The sequence below is a fragment of the Rhinoderma darwinii genome, chromosome 1, assembly GCF_050947455.1.
Source record: "Rhinoderma darwinii isolate aRhiDar2 chromosome 1, aRhiDar2.hap1, whole genome shotgun sequence".
Classification (NCBI taxonomy): Eukaryota; Metazoa; Chordata; class Amphibia; order Anura; family Rhinodermatidae; genus Rhinoderma; species Rhinoderma darwinii.
This window is the reverse complement of record NC_134687.1, coordinates 230582591-230605305: the sequence shown is the minus strand read 5'-3', so window position 1 is coordinate 230605305 and position 22715 is coordinate 230582591. Positions and strand designations below refer to the sequence as shown.

At 40.7% G+C, this 22715-nt stretch overlaps 1 protein-coding gene across 1 annotated transcript in view; it reads right to left on the bottom strand.

Annotated features, from left to right (window-relative positions):
• The window catches only part of LOC142740402 (uncharacterized), a 366060-nt gene that overhangs the window by 274006 nt on the left and 69339 nt on the right, over nt 1–22715 (bottom strand). The window lies entirely within an intron of this gene.

The following is a 22715-nucleotide window of genomic DNA, read 5'->3' as shown; positions in this document are numbered from 1 at the left end:
AATTTTGTACCTGCCGGTTGATTTAAGATGTTTAGCACTGCTGTAGGACTAGTAATACAATACAACAGCAAACCATTTTATAGTCATTTCATACTACACTCACTGCCGGATACTCCTCCATAAGAAATTATATTTTTAGAGATACACAATCAGATACAAGCTGCTTAAAGAGCAGACAAAAAGACAAAGACTGCCACACATTTTTTTTTCTTTTTAATTATTACTTCTCTGACATATATAAGAAAGAATAACGGCACTCAATCCCCTCTATAAATCTTACAAATAATTACACACTTAGGGCTTATTCAGACGAAAGGGATAGCCGGCCGTGTGACGGACGTTTTTTAACGGCTGTCACACGGCTGCATTAGAATTAATGCATGTCTATGGGGCTAATCACACAGCCGTTTTTTTAACGGACCATGTGAACGGACCGTGAAAAAAATAGGATATGTGGTATATTTGCCCGTTTTTCCGGAACCCTCAATAGACTTATGTCTATGAGGGATCCGTGAAAACGGGTCCCGCATGGGTGCAAATCGGCTGTGAAAAAAGGCAGTTTGACACCTGGTCGTGTGACTGTAGCCTTAAAGGGGTTTTCCCATCATAGACAAGATATGTCATATATGTCAGATAGATGCGGGCCCCATCTCTGGGACCCACACCTATCTCTAGAACGGGGTCCCCTAATCCCCGTTCTAGCTTTTTGTGCTCACACTGCCCTCCGGCCACTTACTGATTAGATGGTTGGGAGTTACAGAAACAGCGTAACTCGCTGAGCTACACTGTTTCCGTAACTCCCATAGAACTGAATAGCAGTTATGTAAACAGCGTAGCTCGCATGCTATGTTGCTTCCTTAACTGCATTTACTACTATGGGAGTTATGGAAACAGCATATCTCAGCGACCATGTATAGACCATGTAATTAGAAAGTGGCCGGGAGTCAGCGTGAGCACAAAAAGCTAAAACAGGTTTTAGGAACCCAGTTCTAGAGATAGCTGCAGGTCCCAGAGGTGGGGCCCGCATCTATCTGACATTTCTGACATATCCTGTGGATATTTCATAAATGTCCCTCATGGGAAAACCCCTTTAATATAGTTTTCTCCTCAATACCACAACTCTTTTTGTGAAATTTATAGAGGGGTTTAAAACCTGTGTAAGCAATTCCTGTAAATATAATTATTTCTGTTTATATGGTGCTAACATATTCCGCAGTGCTGTACATAAGTTTTCATCACTCACTTGCACCAGTGGGTCTCACAACCTAAATGCCCTATCTGTATGTTTTTTGGAATGTGGAAACCGGATTATTTGGAAGAAACCCACGCAAACACAGGGAGTACATACAAACTCCATGCAGATGTTTCCATTGGTCAGTATAAAACACAGAACCCCAGTGCTGCAATGCAATAGTGCCTACCACAAAGCCATTGTACTGCCAAGAACTTACATGTCCATGTTCCTAAGATGTCTGCAGGACTCCAACTGCCGCTGTTCATTTTCTATAATGGAGCCAACCAGGATGTACCCTATTTAAGACCTAGTCTAAGACCCTTTCACATGGTCAGCATTGTTTACATGTGTATATATATATATATATATATATATATATACACACACACACACACACACACACACACACACATATATATATATATATATACACACACACACACACACACACACACACACACACACACACACATACATATATATATATATATATATATATACATACACACACACGAATATATATATATATATCTATTTTAATGTATGCTGATCATTTATTATCTTGTGAAGTTGTTTTATGAGACCGATATGTAAAAAATTGAATACTTTTAAGAAAGTACTTCTGGGACCGAGCAATAAAGAAAACAATTTTCCAATGAGAAAGATTTATCATATTTTAAGCCAATATATTCTGGGTCTGATCCATTAGCAGCTGCACCTATTGTTACAATGTTTAGTGACTCCCATGTGTACATACAGATTTGAGATCCAAGAATCCAAACAGATTTTTTTTTTCCATTCCAAAAATATATGCAACATTGAGCAACTATAGAGTGTTCTGGACATTGGCCCAGAAAGAACAATGATGTCATGTAATATTTTAACCTTTAAAAGGTAGTAACTTTATAATAATGGAAAACTTAAATTCTTGAATAACTTATTGTAATATTTTAACCTCGAAAAGGTAGTAGCTTTATAATAATGCAAAACTTAAATTCTTGAATAACTTATTGTAATATTTTAACCTCGAAAAGGTAGTAGCTTTATAATAATGCAAAACTTAAATTCTTGAATAACTTATTGTAATATTTTAACCTCGAAAAGGTAGTAGCTTTATAATAATGCAAAACTTAAATTCTTGAATAACTTATTGTAATATTTTAACCTTTAAAAGGTAGGAGCTTTATAATAATAGGAAACTGAAATTCTTGAATAACTTAAAATTATACTGTACACAAAAAGATTTTAAATGTATATTCATGTCTTAGAGTCCTACACAGAACTTGCTAGATGGTGTTACAAAATGCGCTCTTGCTTACCTCTTCACCTGTGGCCCATCTTTCATCTATACAGTACTGCGCCTTGACTTAAATTTAATCACAATCTTTGTTGTTATCATTGTACACACAGGACATATCATCAATAAGATATAAAAGGTTATTTGTGAATCATCCTATAAGAAATAGACCCTAGTGGAAAGTGATTGGCTCCAAAATCAACTCCAAATGTGGATGTCTTCTGCTGGACTTTGGGGCCAATTAATTTATCAGAGCCTTGGCCCACCGGAGAAATCTCTGGTAATCTAGTGGGCCAGTCCAACCCTGTCCAAAATACAAAAGCAATATCTGAATGACTAATAACTTTATTTAGGGTACTTTTACATGTGAAAATAAATTAGTAGAAATGAGTGCTGATCGATGAAATGCCGAGTTCTCAACATTAAGCCTTTCCCGCAAAATGACGTGCCAGGTACGTCATAGTGCGGAGCATGATGTATGAAGTGAACTCATGCTGAGCCTGATTCATACACGCCGGTTGTCTACTATGTATTACAGCTGACACCCGGGACTAACGGCCAGGAACAGCGATCTCGCTGTTGCTGGCCATTTAAGGCCTTAAATGTTGCGGTCAATTGCGACCGCAGCATCTGAGGCGTTAAAAACAGGGGGACGGCCCCCTCGGACAGCTCATCGTCCCTCCCCCATGATGCGATTGTGGAGTGCAGATTGTAGTCACGGCAGCCGGGGGGGGGTGGGCGAATTAAGTCCCTGAGGACTGCCTTCTGTCTGCCTTTGCTAAGCCCTGTCTCAGGGCTTAAAGGGTAACTAAATGTTCGACAAACTTCTGACATATAGTGACATGTCAGAAGTTTTGATTGGTGGGGGTCCGAGCACTGAGACCCCACCAATCACTAAAACTAAGCAACAGAAGCGCTCGTGTGAGCGCTCAGCCGCTATGTGTCTGTTTGGCTTATTCCGGAAAGCCGATGTATCAGAGTATGGGCTAATATACTTTCTATTGAGTCCGTCCGCCGATGCATTGATTTCCGGAAAAGGCAGAACAGAAACGAAGCGGCTGATCGCTCACACGAGCGATTCAGCTGCTTTGTTCTAGCGATTGGTGGGGGTCTCAGTGCTCAGACCCCCACCAATCAAAACTTCTGACATGTCACTATGACATGTCAGAAGTTTGTCAATTGTTTAGCTACACTTTAACAGGAGCCTGTAAAACTGACAACATACTGCAATACATTATTATTGCAGTGTATTGTACCAGCAATCTAATGATTGCTGGTTCAAGTCCCCTAGGAGAACTAATGAAAAGTGTAGAAAAAAGTGAAATAACATTTTTAGTAGTGAAATATTTTTTTTAAATTAATTAAAAGTTTAAAAAACAACCCTTATCCCATTTTTTCCCTAAAGTAATGTTAGAAAAAAATAAAAGTTAACATAACTGGTATTGCCGTGTCCGTAAAAGTCTGAACTATTACAATATAATGTTATTTAACCTGCAAAAAAAATTCAAAAAGTTCAAAAGCCCAAATTGCTGTTTTTTGGTTACCTTAGCTCCCCCCAAAAAATGGAATAAAAAGTGATCAAAAAGTCGCATGTACCCCAATAGTACCAATAAAAACTACAGCTTGCCCTGCAAAACATAAGCCCTGGCTTTCAGAATGTGGCGACACAAAACAATTTTATTTTTTAACAAATATTTTTTTATTTAAAAAAGTAGTAAGAAAAACAAAGAAATTTGGTATTGCTATATTCATATCAACCCATAGAATAAAGTGAACAATAGACGCCGATAAAACGAAACCCCCAAAAATGGCGCAATCACGTTTTTTTGCCCATTTGACAAATAATTTGTTTTTAGTTTCCTAGTACATTACAGGGTACAATAAATGGTACCATGCAAAACTACAACTTGTCCCGCAAAAAACAAGCCTTTATATGGCTATGACGATGAAAAAAAAGTTATGGCTTTTGGAAGGCAGGGAGGAAAAAAACAAAATTAAAAAAAATTAAATTGGCAACGGCGGAAAAGGGTTAATGTTATATATAACAATAATAGTATGTTTATTCATTAATTAGTCAAAGTCCATACTAGAACCGAATAAATATGCTGCGTCAGGACCTAAAACAAGCAGTTCAGTCACAAAAGTCTGTCTGATCAAAAATAAGGTATCCCAAGAGTCAAGTTGACTTTTTTAGTGACCAAAAAGGATGTTCATAAATATTCATATAAAACAACTTAAAATTGGAGGAGCCAGTAGAAAAATTCTATACATATTTGCTATAGAGCTTCAGGGATTTGTCCTGTCCTCCTGATGACAAATTAAAGGAAGTGTATGAAAAATGCTACAATGAGCCAAGAGGACTGTGCCATGTGTCTTGTGGCCTTCAAAAAGGGAATTTGGGGAGGCCTAAGGGCACGTTCAGACGTGGCTGAGTTTTTCCGCTGCAAATGTTGGTGCAGATTTGGGGCATTTACGCAACGAATCTGCACCAACATTTGCATATTTGACAGGTAATTCAGACGTTGCAGAAAAGACAGCGGACTTGACACAGATTTCAGTTTTTGCATTGCAAAGGCTGAAATCCGCAGTGAAATTCCGCTTCTTCTCCGCAACAGACAGTGCATGCTGCGGAGGGAAAATTCCGCACCACAGCCTATGGTCCACAGCAGAGATTTTTCCGCAACGTCTGAACTAACTTGCCTAAAAATGTATTGAAACAAATGTAAAAAAAGCCCGCTGGAGAATTCCACAGCGGACTGTCCGCAGCGGAATTCCACAGCAATTCCGCCACGTGTGACCATGCCCTAACTCCTTTGCTTCAATAAATGAAAAACTCTTGGATTCCTGCCGATCAACTGTTTTGAAAGGGCATCAAGTGAATGGGAGAAGGCTGTAACACTGTGAATTCATAGTACGGAGTAGTGCCAAAAATCTTCTGCAATAATATTAATTCTGCTGCTGATCTCACGCATTTTATTGCATATATCGAATAGTGCCACCAAAAATTAGCGTATTGTTCAGCGTCAAGCATTTATACAACACAGTTATACTGTCTGTGTCCAAGTGACAATTTGTCTTCAAATAAAGAGATTTTTAACTTTAACTTGAATCCTGGTGCTTGCCGCTGCCTGCTGATACAGAGGTCACACATGCGATGTCACTCATTGTTTTACATATATCTAATTGCTAATAATAGTGCCACTAAAAATTGGCGTATTATTCTTCATTGAGGTATACAGTGCCAATATACATCAGACTGTGTCAAAGTGACAATTTTTATTGCATTAAAAAGTCATTGCTTCTTCACTTTCCAGGACGATCAGTCACATGTATTCGTGGCAGTGGAATATAATATATATATAAATATATATATTTCTATATATATATATACACACACACACACACACACATATACATACACATATATAACTATATATAAAACAAATAACAGCAAACTTGTTTCTACTCCCCAAAAAGTGATAATGTTTGGATCTCTTGTTAAAAAGCTATTGCTTCTTCCGATACCACGTGAAGGGACGTAACTAGGAAAGAATGGGCCCCATAGCAAACTTTTGACTGGGGCCCGCCTCCCCTGGGTATCACACAACCCCCCCTTGTAGATAGTGCCTCCCTGTAGATTCTGCCACACAGCACCCCCTGTAGATAAGGCTATACAGCCTCCTGTAGATAACATCATACAGCCCCCCTGTAGATAACGCCATACCGCCTCCCCACTGCAGATAACGCCATACAGCCCCCTGTAGATAACGCCATACAGCCCCCTGTAGATAACGCCATACAGCCCCCCTGTAGGTAACGCCATACAGCCCCCCTGTAGATAACGCCATGCAGCCCCCTGTAGATAGCACCATACAGCCCCCTCTGTATATAACGCCATACAGCCCCCTGTAGATAATGCCACACCGCCCCCCTGTAGATAACGCCATACAGCCCCCCTGTAGATAGAGCCATACAGCCCCCCTGTAGATAGAGCCATACAGCCCCCTGTAGATAACGCCATACAGCCCCCATAAATAACGACATACGACCCCCCTGTAGATAACGCCAAAGAGCCCCCCCTGTAGATAATGCCATACAGTCCCCCCTGTAGATAACGCCATACAGCCCCCCCTGTAGGTAACGCCATACAGCCCCAAACCCCCCTGTAGATAGCGCCATACAGCCCCATGTAGGTAACGCCATACAGCCCCCAACCACCCCCCCGCCAAAAAAAACGGCCTATAGTTTGTCCTACAAAAGAGATGTATCCCCTATCCACAGGATAGGGGATACATGTGTGATCGCTGGCAGCGATAAGGAGAGCAGGGGACCGAAATTTTCCTGAAGTTCTCCATGACAAACCTCGGAGTTCCGGAGTCTGCGCAGTTTAATAAAAATGAAAGGAGCGCTGCTCACGCATGCGCAGAGGCACAACTGGTGCACAGTTCATTTCTATGGAGCTGCTGACAAACCCCGGATGTCCGAGGTTTGTCATGGAGAACTTCATTATCGCTGCCAGCGATCACACATGTATCCCCTCTACTGTGGATAGGGGATGCATGTCTTTTGTAGGAACAAACCCTTTAGTGGCGTTGCGCTGTAGCAGCCATGGCGGCTGCTAGCGGAGCCTCCGGCCATGTGGGGGGCCCGTGCCGGCGGGCGGCGCGGGCCTCCTCATGCTGCGGGCCCCGTAGCGGACGCTACAGCTGCTACAGCGGTAGCTATGCCACTGACCACGTGTGTGTATAAACACTGGCAGGCATCTGCGAAAAAAAGTGATAACTTTTGGACCGTTTTTTAATTTTAAAAAGGATAATAAATCTGACAGTACAGTGTGTTTTTAAACAGACTATTTGTTACCACCAGCTACCATCCGTGTACCCATAGCCGTATATTTTGCTGTCACTTTGACATTACTAACGGTGTCTTGGCGTTAACCCCTTCGCGCTCAGCGACGTAATATTTAGTCGCGCTAACCAATACGTTCGCGCTCAGCGACGGAATATTAAGTCGCGGGAGTAACGCCCATTTCGGTCGTCCTCCCAACACATGCAGGAGCTGTGACAACTGAATAAGAAAACAATAGTAGAATTGCGGGTTTTTAGTCACCCTGCCACCTAAAAATAGAATAATAACTGATCAAAAAGTGGCATGCATGACATGAAAACTACAATGGATTCCGCAAGGGGTCTAGTTTCCAAATTGGGGTCACTTTTGGGGGGTTTCCAATATTTTGGCACCACAAGACCTCTTCAAACCGGACATGGTGCCTAATAAAAAAGAGGGCTCAAAACCCACTAGGTGCTCCTTTGCTTCGGAGGCCGGTGCTTCAGTCCATTACCGCACTAGGGCCACATGTGGGATATTTCTCAAAACTGCAGAATCTGGGTAATACGTATTGAGTTGCGTTTCTCTGATAAATCCTTTTGTGTTATAAAAAAAATGGTATAAAGAGGATTTTCTGACAAAAAAAAAAAGTAAATTTCACCTCTACTTTGCTCTAAATTTCTGTGAAATACCTAAAGGGTTCATAAACTTTCTAAATACTGTTGTGAATACTTTGAGGGGTCTAGTTTCTAAAATGTGGTTTTTGATAGGGGTTTCTAATATATAGGATAGGCCCCTCAAAGCAACTTCAGAACTGAACTGTAACCTAAAAAAATAAATAAATGAGGCAATACTTCGCTTCTCACATTATACTGATAATGAGCCGTGCCCACCCCGAGATTACAACAGTTTTGACCATTTGTATAAACGGAGACCCCTATTAGACCGTTTCAGTGCCCGCTTTTCCCAAGCATACACCCCCGAGAAGTGTATTTCTATTGATGAGTCCCTGGTACATTTTAAAGGGAGGGTTCAATTCCGCCAGTACCTGCCGAGGTAAGAGGGCAAGGTATGGTGTGAAGATGTATAAGCTGTGCGAGAGTGCATCAGGGTATACCTACAGATTTAGGATATATGAAGGAAAGGCCACCCCCAAACCAGACTGCATCCTGGACTACAATAGGTACATGGGAGGGATGGACTTGTCAAATCAAGTCCTGAAGCCCTACAGCGCCATGCGGTGTGGTATAAGAAGCTGGCCGGGCACATCATACAGATGGCTTTGTACAATGCGTACGTGCTACGTCGATGTGCAGGCCAGAGGGGAACTTTCCTGGAATTTCAAGATCTAATCTTTAAGGACCAGGAAGGGGGGGCACCCAGTACTTCTGGAAGCGAGGCCACACGCATCGTACCAGGGCAACACTTTCCAGGAGAAGTTCCCCAAACCAGTGGAAAGGGAAAGAGTCAAAAGAGGTGCAGAGTCTGCTATAAGAGGGGGATAAGGAAGAACACAATATACCAATGTGACACGTGTCCCGAATAACCAGGGCTCTGTATAAAAGATTGTTTTAAAATGTATCATACATCCCTTGATTTTTAATTTACCCTGATGCACTCCGCACAGCTTACCCCCCTCATCTTTCCCTTATGAGCCCAGGCAGCTGATAACAGCCACATGTAGGGTATTGCCATACCCAGGAGAACCCACATTATTATTTAAGGGGTGTATATCTCCGGTGGCACATGCTGGGCACAATATATTGGACACTGAAATGGCATATATATATATATATATATATATATATATATATATATATATATATATATATATATAAAATTGCAAATCTCACACTGCACCATCTGCTGCGCATTATCTTTTACACAGTACCTGTGGGGTCAAAATGCTCACTACACCTCTAGATGAATGTCTTAAGGGGTGTAGTTTTTAAAATGGGGTCACTTCTCGGGGGTTTCAACTGTACTGGTACCTCAGGGGCTTCTGCATACATGACTTAGCACCAGAAAAGCTCCAGTAGGCCAAATGGTGGTCCTTTCCTTCTGAGCCCTCCCATGGGCCCAAACGGCAGTTTATCACCACAAATGGGGTATTGCCGCACTAAGGACAAATTGGGCAACAAAATGGGGTATGTTGTTCCTTGTGAAAATAAGAAATTTTGATCAAAAATTACATCTTATTGGAAAAAATATCATTTTTTTTCATTTCACAGCCCAATTCAAATAGGTGCTGTGAAAAAACTGTGCAGTCAAAATGATAACAAAAACCATAAATTAATTCCTTGAGGGGTGTAGTTTCCAAAATAGGGTCACTTCTGGTGGGTTTCCATTGCTTTGATACCTCTGGGGCTCTGCAAATGCGACATGGCACCCGAAAACCAATCCAGCAAAATCTGGACTCCAACAAACACATAGCGCTCCTTTCCTTCTGAGCCCTCCCATGGGCCCAAACGGCAGTTTATCACCACAAATGGGGTATTGCCGCACTCAGGACAAATTGGGCAACAAAATGTAGTATTTTATTTCTTGTTAAAATAAGAATTTTTGAGCTAAAACTACATATTATTGGAAAAAATATATATTTTTTAATTCCCAGCCCAATTCAAATAAGTTCTGTGAAGAAACTATGGTGTCTAAATGGTCACATTACCCATAAATGAATTCCTTGAGGGGTGTAGTTTCCAAAATGGGGTCACTTCTGGTGGGTTTCCATTGCTTTGATACCTCTGGGGCTCTGCAAATGCGAGATGGCACCCGAAAACCAATCCAGCAAAATCTGGACTCCAACAAACACATAGCGGCTCCTTTCCTTCTGAGCCCTCCCATGGGCCCAAACGGCAGTTTATCACCACAAATGGGGCATTGCCACACTAAGGACAAATTGGGCAACAAAATGGGGTATTTTGTTCCCTGTGAAAATAAGAAATTTTAATCACAAATGACATCTTATTGGAAAAAATGAATTTTTTTTAATTTCACAGCCCAATTCAAATAGGTTCTGTGAAAAAAACTGTGCGGTCAAAATTGGGCCCATAAATTAATTCCTTGAGGGGTGCAGTTACCAAAATGGGGTCACTATTTGGGGATTCCTACTGTTCTGGCAGCTCAACACCTCCTCAAACCTGGCATGCTGCCTAAAATATATTCTAATAAAAAAGAGGCCTCAAAATGCAGTAGGTGCTTCTTTGCTTCTAGGGCATGTGTTTTAGTCCACGGGCGCACTGGAGCCACATGTGGGACATTTCTAAAAACTGCAGAATCTGGACAATACATATTTAGTAGTATTTCTCTGGTAAAACCTTCTGTGTTACAGAAAAAAATTGAATAAAATTGAAATTCAGCAAGAAAAATTAAATTTGCAAATTTCACCTCCTCTTTGCTTTAATTCTTGTGAAATGCCTGAAGGGTTAAAAACCTTTCTAAATGCTGTTTTGAATACGTTGAGGGGTCTAGTTTTTAAAATGGGGTGTTTTATCAGGGGTTCTAATACATAGGCCCCTCAAAGCTACTTCAGAACTGAACAGGTACCTTAAAAAAAAAGGCTTTTAAAATTGTCTTAAATATATGAGAAATTGCTGTTTATGTTCTAAGCCTTGTAACGTCCAAGAAAAATAAAAGAATGTTCAAACAACGATGCTAATCTAAAGTAGACATATGTAAAATGTGAACTAGTAACTATTTTGGGTGGTATAACCGTCTGTTTTACAAGCAGATGCATTTAAATTCTTAAAAATGCTATTTTTTCAAAATTTTCTCTAAATTTGGCAAATTTCACCAATAAACACTGAATATATTGACAAAATTTTACCACTAACATGAAGCCCAATGTGTCACGAGAAAACATTCTCAGAATCGCTTGGATAGGTTTAAGCATTCCGACGTTCATAAAGTGAAATATGTCAGATTTGAAAAATGGGCTCTGAGCCTTAAGTCCAAAACAAAGCTGCGTCCTTAAGGGGTTAAAGAGCTTAAAAGGGGTTGGACACAGTTCTAGAAGACCTCAGACTTGTAAAAGAGACTTTTGAGGGCCATCAAGGCACTTTCGATTCGCAAAAAATGTATTCAGATTAAAACAAATCTGACGTCCATGTCCGACTGAAGTTTTTGTAAAGTTCACTCAAAGTAAAGTTGAATAATTGCAGTCTGCCATTAATTTATGTTGCACTTGTACAGAAAACAATAGCAATCAAAGCCTTATGGTGTCTGGGTGCTATGAGACTCAACTCACATAAATGATTTTAAATTAAAAAGTTGCAGAAAGAAAACTAAACTGAATTATACCCAAAAATATTAAATATAGAAGAAAGTTCATAACCTGTAAAATAGAATAAATGGTTTTAGTTTAACCCCTTAATGACCGCCGATACGCCTTTTAACGGCGTTCTTTAATGGACTTTTCACGGCGGCCTAATCAACATCCTGCACGGGTCTCTCATGCAGGCTGGAGCTGGGGCTCGGCTGCCTGATGACAGCAGGGCTCCTGATCCAACCGTAGCCAACGAAGTTTACTTTGATCGCGACCGTTTAACTCCTCAAATGCCCCGGTCATTAGCGACTGCTGTATTTGAGTTGTTTACAGAGGGAGGGAGCTCCCTCTGTCACCCATCGGCGGCCCACAATTGCAATTGCGGCATCCGATGGGGTGCCATGGCAGCCGGGGGCCTACCAAAGGTCCCCAGGTCTGCCCTGGCTATATACCTATTAAGATGTGCCAGAGGCATGTCCTAATAGATGCCTGTCAGTATTATACTGACAGGCAATAATGCTCTGATAAACGAAGTATACCAAAGCATTATATCTGCGATCTAAAGATCGCATAGTGAAGTCTCCTAGTGAGACTGAAAAAATAATTAATGTGAAATAAAAATGAATAAGGTACACATTAAAAAAATAAAACAATTTTTTTTGCCATCAAAAAATTGTTTTATTTAGTAAAAGTGTAAAAATAAAATAAAAACTACACATATATGTTATCGCCGCAATCATAATGACCCAAAAAATAAAGTTAGCATATTATTTAAACCGCAAACTGAACGCCGTAAAAAAAAAGAAACGCAAAAAAACCCCGCAAAAAACAATTGCAAAATTGCTATTTTTTTCCCATTCCCCCCAAAAAATTTATATTAAAAGGTTAATCAATAAGTCCCATGTACCCCAAAATGGTAGCAATTAAGTCCCGCAAAAAAACAAGCCCTCATATGGCGACATTGACGGAAAAATAAAAAAGTTATGGCTCTTGGAAAGTGGCGATGCAAAACAAAATTATTTTAGTTCTAAAGAGTATTTATTCTGCAAAAGTAGTAAAACATAAAAAAAACTATACATATTTGGTATCGCCGTAATCGTACTGACCCATAGAATAAAGGTAGCATGAAATTTACGCCGCACAGTAATCGGCGTAAATGTAAACAGGTCTCATCCTTGATATTGTTGTGGACATAGACGCCTTTAAGAAGTGCCGACTGTAACTCTGTTGCATCAATTATATAATTATATTTACTCTCTGGTTTCCATTTAAAATCGAAACTAGTACACAGTGTGAATCCATCGCACGACGGTGACCACCGCCACCTGATTTACACCATTATATTCCTAAAAGGGTCCATTGGGTTCTGTAATTTTAACAGAAAGGATAGCCCTGCATGCAGCAAAAAAATTTAAATCAAATCTGACAGAACCTGTGATAGAGGCTCCGAACAGAGCCTCTAGCGCAGATGTGAACAGAACCTAAAAATTAGAGAGGCTGTTCCTTTAAATGTAACAAAATTTTATTTTTTTCATTTTCTGTGAATTAATTTTCATTCCTTATGTTTGTCTATCCATCTCCAGTCTAGAAAACATCTAATTCATAGTTCAAAGCTGTGACCACAGGTATAATATAAAAAAAAGCATGATATAATCTTTCCCCTATATAAGCAAAACATTTCATTTTAGTGCCAAAAGCAAAAGCATTTTATATTGAGAGTCTGGCACCGTTGACAAAAAGGCAAAATAACATAGGCGTGAAAGTCAATATTTGTGAATAATGAATTTTGCTGATACTTGGTTATTGAAAAAATGATAACAAATTTTAATCTCAATCTAACAAAAAGATGCCTAATAAAAAAGATACTTATTTGAGATTGAGAATGCAGAAACTGATAAATGTTTCCTTATTTTGTTAATGAAATCCTGGAGCTATTTTTATGACTCATAGGATCAAAGCGTCCAAATTGTATTTCTGAGTTCATTAGAGAAGGCATAACATTAACACAGAATTTATAAAACTAGATCTCAGATTTTAATACAGCAGATGACAATTACTATTATTAAATTGCTGCAGTCTGTACATTTTACTTCGTTTTTTTTTTTTAAAGTATTCTTGTATAACAGGAGGCAACAGGACAAATGCTTTTATACAGGTCATCGAACTCAAAGGTGACTTCTTAAAGGTGCTATCTACGACATTTCAAAATCAACAGCAGGGCAGGGGATGGCATAACGTACAACACTAGAAGATACTCGCCCCTTGAATTGCCCCCATCTCCAGCAATGAGGCCCCATTCTCTGCCGCTTTGATCCCGAAAGCTCCTGCAGCAGTCACGTGACGTTCATCGGTTACGTGCCACTGCAGCCATTTGCTTGCCTCAGCGGTCAGGTTCCATTTATGGAAGTATCATCACCAGAAAATTGCTGCAGCAGCACAGGACTGCTGCAGGAACTTCTAGGATCACAGTGGAGAATTTGGCCTCAATGCTGGAACAGTAGGGAGGCACTACTGGGGGTATCTGCTAGTTTATTAAGTTATGGCATTCTCTGCTGCCGATCTTGAAAAGTCCAGGATAACTCCTTTAACAATTTATAATAGGGGTACATTATTTTTTTATAATACATACCACAGTTGCTGCAGAATCTATTTTTCCAAGAGGAAGCTGGAGCTTGTCACATTAACTACTTTCTAGTTCAAAATGAACTTCTAGAGCAGCTGAGATGTGTATTACAGTGCCAGCATCAGTGTGCCCCCTCGTACAGTACCAGCCGCAGTGGGCCACCAAACAGTGTTAGGCCCTGTTTACATCACATTTGTGATGTATGTTTAACATAAAAGCTCCCAACGTACGCGCTAAGGATTGCCAAGGGGTTACCAGCCTGACGAAGGCCAAAAGTGAGTCCTTTTGGCCTCCGGTGATACTGGAAACAAGAGCTATCCAGCATCCCAGATAGCTCAGCGAGCAGTACTACTACTTGGAATAGGATAGTTTCCGGGATCGAACCCTGGTACTCCACTTTTTCTAGGATGTCCTCAGGACATCCTATGGGCTGACGTGTTAGGAGATCTCTGATGAAATTTCCTTGTAAGCCTAGGAGCATGAACATTTTCTTCTGGTTTCCAAGAGTTCTCCTCAGAGCCATACCCCTTACACTAATTCAAGTACTGCAGCTTATTCCAATAGATTTTAGGGTCCAACTCATCTTTACCTTGCACATTTATCGATAGTGTGGGGGGTGGGGGCAAACTGTGGCTTGAAAAAGAAGTTTGGTGAAATGGCATTAAGAGAGAGCAATGACAAACAGGATACATCTTCTTAGTCTCAAGAACTTTTAAATGAAAAGAGACTTTATTAATTTGAAAAGAAATTTGCCTTCAGGCTATGGGTCGGCTCGATTACGGGGATACCAAATATGTAAACGTTTTATATGTTTTCCTACGTTTGCACAATAAAAATCCTTCTGCATTTTCTTTGGGTGCCATTTACACGGCGGTTTAATTAATGAGTTAACTTTATTGTTCGAGCCTTTATGATTGTGGTGATACCATATACAGTTAGGTCCAGAATTATTTGGACAGTGACACAATTTTGTCATTTTAGCGGTTTACCAAAATATATTGAATATACAGTTATATAATCAATATGGGCTTAAAGTGCAGACTCTCAGTTTTAATTTGAGGGTATTCACATCCTAATTTGAGGAAGGGTTTAGGAATTACAGTTTTTTAATATGTAGCTGCCTCTTTTTCAAGAGACCAAAGGTAATTGGACAATTATCTCAAAAGCTATTTAATGGGCTGCATGGGCTATTCTCTCATTAATCCATCATCAATTAAGCAGGTAAAAGGTCTGGAGTTAATTCCAGGTGTGGCATTTGCATTTGGAAACTGTTGCTGTGAACCCACAACATGAGGTCAAAGGAGCTCCCATTGCAAGTGAAACATACCATCGTTAGGCTGAAAAAAATGAAGAAATCCATCAGAGAGATAGCACAAATGTTAGGAGTGGCCAAATCAACAGTTTGGTACATTCTTGAAAAAAGAGCGCACTGGTGATCTCGTGAACTCCAAAAGGCCCGGACGTCCACGGAAGACAACAGTGGTGGATGATCGCAGAATCCTTTCCATGGTGAGGAAAAAGCCCTTCACAACATCTACCAAAAGGTGCAAACCATTAATCAGCCGCAAAAATAGAAAGCCCAGATTATACTTTGCCAAACAACATCTAAAGAAGCCTGCCCAGTTCTGGAACAGCATTCTTTGGACAGATGAGACTAATGTCAACCTGTACCAGAATGATGGGAGGGAGAAAGTATGGAGAAGGCTTGGAACGGCTCATGATCCAAAGCACACCACATCCTTTGTAAAACATGGTGGAGGCAATGTGATGGAATGGGCATGCATGGCTGCCAAAGGCACTGGGTCACTAGTGGTTATCGATGATGTGACTGAAGAGAGAAACAGCCGGATGAATTCTGAATTGTTCAGGGATATACTTTCTGCTCAGATTCAACCAAATGCATCAAGGTAGTTTGGACGTTGCTTCACAGTACAGATGGACAATGACCCTAAACATACTGAGAAATCAACCCAGGAGTTTTTTTAAGGCAAAAAAGTGGAATATTCTGCAATGGCCAAGCCAATCACCAGATCTCAACCTGATCGAGCATGCATTTCACTTGCTTAAAGGAACAGTGTCACCAAAAATTTTTTTTTTATATCAGTTTTATGTTAGGGTTTTATTAAAAACGTTTATATTTATTTGTGTGTTTGTGTGTTACTTTTTTCTATTTTCTATTCTTCCCTATGGGGGCTGCCATTTTTTTTTCCATTTCTGTGTGTGTCGATTAACGACACATACAGACATGGAATACGGCAGCTCCAGTCCCATAGGGAATGCGAACGGGGCCCGTTCCATCCACTATGGTGTACGCCGTGTGTGTGGGAACGGCGCATGCGCCGCTCCCACACAGTCCAATTTGAAATGCGCGCCGTCCGGCGCCATTTTCCTGTGGACCGGAAGTCGCGGCCGGACAGTAAGATTACTACTTCCGGTCGCGGCTTCCGGACTTGTGCACATGGAGCAGCGGCAGCAGACGGAGCGGACGGACCGGAGGGAGCGGCGGCGACTGGAGCAGGTAAGTGATTTCTGTGTATGTAAGTGTTATACTGTGTGTGTTTACTAGTGTATTTTAACCTTCTACACTGTGTGTTAGCTCAAAAAATGGCGACACACAGTGTAGGAGGTTAGACCGTTCAAACCCCTCGTTTCTCCCGGCACTAGCCAGGATAAAGGAGGGGGGGATTCTGAGAGCTCACTAGAGCGAGGGATTTTTTCCCAATTTTGCAGCATAAAGCAATGTGGTTGCTTTACCACATGCAATGCTGCAATTTTGGGAATTGCTCCATCTAGTGACCAGTGCTGGGAAATATTATAAATTGAATCCAATTTATAATATTTCCTGACAAGTGAAAAAAATAAAAAAAATTAGATCAATGTTTAATGTTTTGCTGGCAACACATTCCCTTTAAGACAAAACTTAAGGCAGAAAGACCCACAAACAAGCAGCAGCTGAAGACAGCTGCAGTAAAGGCCTGGCAAAGCATCAACAAGGAGGAAACCCAGTGTTTGGTGATGTCCATGGGTTCCAGACTTCAGGCAGTCATTGCCTGCAAAGGATTCTCTACCAAGTAATAAAAAACAACATTTTATTTTTGGTAATGTTAATTTGTCCAATTACTTTTGAGCCGCTGAAATGAGGAGACTGTGTAGGAAAATGATTGCAATTCCTTCCTTTCACAGGATATTTTTGTTCAATCCCTTGAATTAAAGCTGAAAGTCTACACTTCAATTGCATCTCAGTTGTTTCATTTCAAATCCAATGTGGTGGCATGCAGAGCCAAAATCATGAAGATTGTGTCACTGTTCAAATAATTCTGGACCTAACTGGATGTGTTATATTATTTTTTTGACACTTTTACCTGTTTATTTAACTGTTTTACTTTTTTGGCCCACTAGGGGACTTCACTTTGCGATCTTCTGATCGCAAATATCATGCTTTCGTATACTTAGTATACCAAAGCATTATTGACTGTCAGGGTAAAACTGACAGGCAATCTATTAGGCCATGCCTCTGCCATGGCCTATTAGGCAGTTGCTAAAGGCCGACCTGGGGGCCTTTGTTAGGCCCCCGGTTGCCATGGAAACACATTGACACCCCACGATCTTATCACGGATGTGCCGATGGGGTGACAAAGGGAGCTCCCTCCCTCTGTCAAACACATTAGATGCTGTAGTCGCTATTGACATCTAAGGGGTTAAACTGCCGGAGTTGCAGTAGGAGCCTGGCTGTGTATAATAGCCGTGCTCCTGTCACTGATCTTGTGGGTACAGTGGCAGAACCCACGAGATCAGAGCGACAGATATATCCGTCACGATGCGGGAACTAGCACCTGCTTGTGACGGATATTTGTCACTTGTCGTCAAGGGGTTAAATTGCTTTTAAGCATTGTGCAAACGCTTAACAATCTTTTCTTAAACCTTTTGTAGTATCATCAAGCGTTCTTTTCAGATGAGAACATTTGACCAGAATAAAAAAGCACAACTTATCTCTAGACCACTGAGACAGGACTGCCCCTACTGCAGAATCAGATGCATCAACTTCCACAGTGAAAGGTAACTGGATTTGTATGAAATAATATGGGCCCTTAGCTAAAGAGAGTCTTTAATTTAATGAAAGCATACTGAGCCTCTGGTATCCAAAAGAAATAACAAAATACTCAAAGTGTCCATACCGTGTCCTGAATCAGTCTTCCATTCATCAAGGTTACAGTATATGCTCCTCTTAGAGCAAGTTTATTAAATCTTTTAGTTGTACACAGCCTTTCAAGTAATTCTGACATTAAAAGGGGATAGGATATCGGTTTTTGACTGTGACATTATTAAGCTCGCTATAGTCAATACAGGGACACAAGGTGGAATCCTTCTTCTCAACAAAGAACAAAAGCGTAGGAGATGCAGATGGCCCGATAAACCCTTTTCATCAAAATGTTCCCGTAAGGCTTTCAATTCTGGTTCAGAAAGAATAGATATGACAAAAGGGTATTATAGCTCCGGGTAACAGTTCTATTGGGCAATCATATGAATGATGTGGAGGTAGCTTTTCTGCATTCTTTCTATCACAGACATCCTAAAAAAAAAATCGTATTATGATGTAATGAGTCTTTAACAGGAGAAACTGAATGTATTTTTGAATCCAACAGATTCAGAAGTCTCCAGTTTCATCTGTTCTTTTATAGGAATGACACTGGTTGCCCTACTTATCCTCTTTGGGCAATAAATAGAATTGTACCCTATACCCTCAATAACGGCAAATATTTTCGGTATATGGTGTTTCTTTTTCTGCTGTAAAAAGGCGTTTCCGAATAACATCAATCTACATTGGTTCAGATATAGTTTCAGTATCTTGCTGGACCTTCAGTGCTGATACACTGAAGGGAAAAAGGCAGGATTATTTCCAAATGCCCGCAGTCTTTTCTTTCTTATTTCAGTAAGTCTCTGATCAATTCACATGCCCAATTTTATTTAGTCCTCCAAGTCATCTGGGGTTTCCACTCTGGAAAGTTCATCCTTTACTAGCTCTGAAAGCCCTTACCAAAATTAACTCTTCTGTGCTGCTAAACTCCACGTGGTATCAGCGACCCAGTGACGAAATTCTGCTATGTATTTAGCTGCAGAGTGATTTCATTGACGCAAATAATGCAGTTGAGCTTTAGCTGCGATACGACGATCTTAGCAGGGATAAAGTCATTCAAATATTTCAGAAGATTACTTTTTTTTTTCCACATTAGGGAAAGCCCACACTAGAGCTTCATCTGTCAGAGGATTGATGATAAATAATACTTTTTTTTTTTTTTTTTACTGGTAAATGGAGTAGGTTGCATTTGAAAATATATGCGGCATTAATGGAGATGATCACTGAACTTTGATGGTAGTGGCTTGCATGAATTTAAACCTGTGGCTGAGCAACGCTCATCCAGAAGTTGTCTTTCTTGATCTTGCACTAGATATTGCAGCTCAGAGAATTTTTTTTTAATAAGGGTTGTCAAGATAATTTCAGTTCTGGAAGCAGTTTCAGATTCCAGTGGCTGAAACAAGCAGGAAGGATGCCCAAAAATCACAGAAAGGATCTAGTACTGTATCGGTCTTTTAAACAGGAGTATTATTTCATCAGATCTAAAGCACATGCAGAAAAATTGATGACGTCAGAATAATGTAACGATGGGATAATCATAGCAAGAAGGATCTGGAAGGATGGTGTTTTTAAGCAAGAATAGTCAAGGAACAGTTTAAATTCGGTACATAAGTGGCAACAGTTTGTATCATAAGGCAGAAAACGTGGTCAAAGCATTCTAAGTTCGGTACACAGATAAGCAGCAACAGTTTGTAGCTTAAAGAGGCTCTGTCATCAGTTTAATACTTCTCTATCTCCTACCTAATCTAATAAATGCTTTGATGCTGATAACTACTGTGTTGTTTTTTTTTTTTTAAAAAACATTTATTATTGACAAAGTTCTGATCATTTTTAGATTTATGCTAATTTTTTCTAAATGCCCAACTGGGCGTTTTTTTTCTTCATTTAACCAAGTGGGCGTTGTAAAGAAAAGTGTATGAAGCTGACCAATCAGCGTTATACAATTCTCTTCATTCATGCCCAGCTTTATTCACAGCACAGCGTGATCTCGCGAGATCACGCTGTGCCGTCACTTACTCCCACAGTTCCTTCACCGAAGCGATGGGAGAATGACCAGATATCGCCTCCAGCCGTGGCAGGACTATTATCCTCCTCAGCAGCAGTCCTGGCACGGCTGGAGGTGATGTCTAGTCATTCTCCCGTCGCTGCGGTGAAGGAACCGCGGGAGGAAGTCACGTCAAAGCGTGATCTCGCGAGATCACGCCGTGCTGTGAATAAAGCTGGCATAACTGAAGAGAGGTGTATGATGCTGATTGGTCAGCGTCATACACTTTTCTTTACAACGCCCACTTGGTTAAATGAAAAAAAAAACGCCCAGTTGGGCATTTAGAAAAAATTTACATAAATCTAAAAATGATAAGAACTTTGTCAATAATAAACGTTTTTCAAAAAAACAACACAGTGGTTATCAGCATCAAACCGTTTAGTAGATTAGGTAGGAGATAGAGAAGTATTAAACTGGTGACAGAGCCTCCTTAAGACAGCAAGAATCAATGAGCTAGACTAAAGGCAGGAAGCTCAATAATCTGGCAATCTGGAAGTGCAAAGGCAAGGCTTATTTAGGAGGTCAGAGGGTGTGGCTAGACAGACCTGGAACAGGAATACTGATTGGCAGAACTTGGTAAAACTGAACACTGACACTGCAATAGCATCCCTGAAAGCTAATTGAGCTGTGCTGCGACCTGTAAGGGTATGTGCACACGATAGCAGGCATTTACGTCTGAAAAGACAGACTGTTTTCAGGAGAAAACAGCTGCCTCGTTTCAGTCGTAAATGTTCCTCCTCGCATTTTGTGAAGCTTATCAGACAGCCGTAAATTTTGAGCTGTGCTTCATTGACTTCAATGAAGAACGGCTCAAATTACGTCTGAAAGAAGTGTCCTGCACTTCTTTTGCCGAGGCTGTAATTTTACGCGTCGTCGTTTGACAGCTGTCAAATGACAGGCCGTTTGCACAGTACGTCGGCAAACCCATTCTAATGAATGGGCAGATGTTTGCCGACGTATTGTAGCCCTATTTTCAGACGTAAAACGAGGCATAATAAGCCTCGTTTACGTCTGAAAATAGGTCGTGTGAACGCAGCCTAACAGGGGAGTATCTGTGATCGAATACTGGCACCTTCACCCAATGCTCCCTTACAGCTTTATTAAATCAAGACTTTCCTCAAGCCTGGATCTTAAAAGACAACTACCGCATAGGCAGGGCCGTCTCTAGCATCAGGCAAGGGTGCAACCACTCAGGGCACCGACTCATTGGAGGGGGTGCAGCAAACTATATTTTAAACGCAGCTGCTGTGCTAATCAATCTTACCTACTCTGCTGCTTCTCTGTGCCCCATATGGTTCGCAGGGAAGCAGCAGAGGACCAGGCGTTATTGAGTGGAAGTGATGAGCGAGCTGGCCCCGCCCCACTTGCAGGCATCTGGAGCAGCAGGCCAACTAAAGAAAAACCTCGGCTCTCCAGAAGGATTGAGGGAGAACGCGGTGGGACAGTAAGGAAGGGGTGGAGCAAGAAAAAAAGCGCGGATAGGAGACAAGTAGGGGAGCTGGTCTTCTACACAGGGGACCTGGCATAGTTAGTATCTGCATTTCTCTTCTTTATTGCAGTTTCTTACATTCAAATGACACTTTATGCAATTGGATAGTACTCTTTTCTTCACCTTACACCATTTAGGAAAGAAATAACTGAAAAATTGACATGGAACTTAGCAGCTTCCATAAATAAAAGACTCACATATATTTCATGACCTCATCTGGCCATCATTTGTGACACAAATGATGGCCATAAGAGGTCATGCAATACTTGTGGAAGCTGGACATTCATTCTACTCACAATGTGGTCCTTAGTTGAGTTCCTTCTTCAGTTTTTAATAGGAATAAAAAGATGATTCCATCTGTTGGTAACATCCACACACCTTATACTAAATAACATACATTTTTGGGGACAGATCCTTCTACATGAAAGTGAATAGGCGATTGTCTAATTTAAAATTTCCCAGAATGTTAATTTTCTGATCGCTGAGGGCCCCACTGCTTGGACCCTCACCAATCGTGAGAACGGGGGTCCCAAACCCCCCCGTTCCTTCTCACTGCTCGACCGCTGTGAGGAGGACATTGAATTGTGAATTTTCAGTTGAAGCCAGTCGAGCATGAAAGTGACAATTTATGATTCTGGGAAAACCCCTTTAACCCCTTCCTGCCGCAGCCATTTTTCAGGTTAAATTTTTTCCTTCCCACAATTCAAAAGCCATACATTTTTTATTTTTCCGTCGATATAGCCCAATGAGGGCTTGATTTTTGCGGGATGAGTTGTAGTTTTTCATTCCACCATTTATTGTA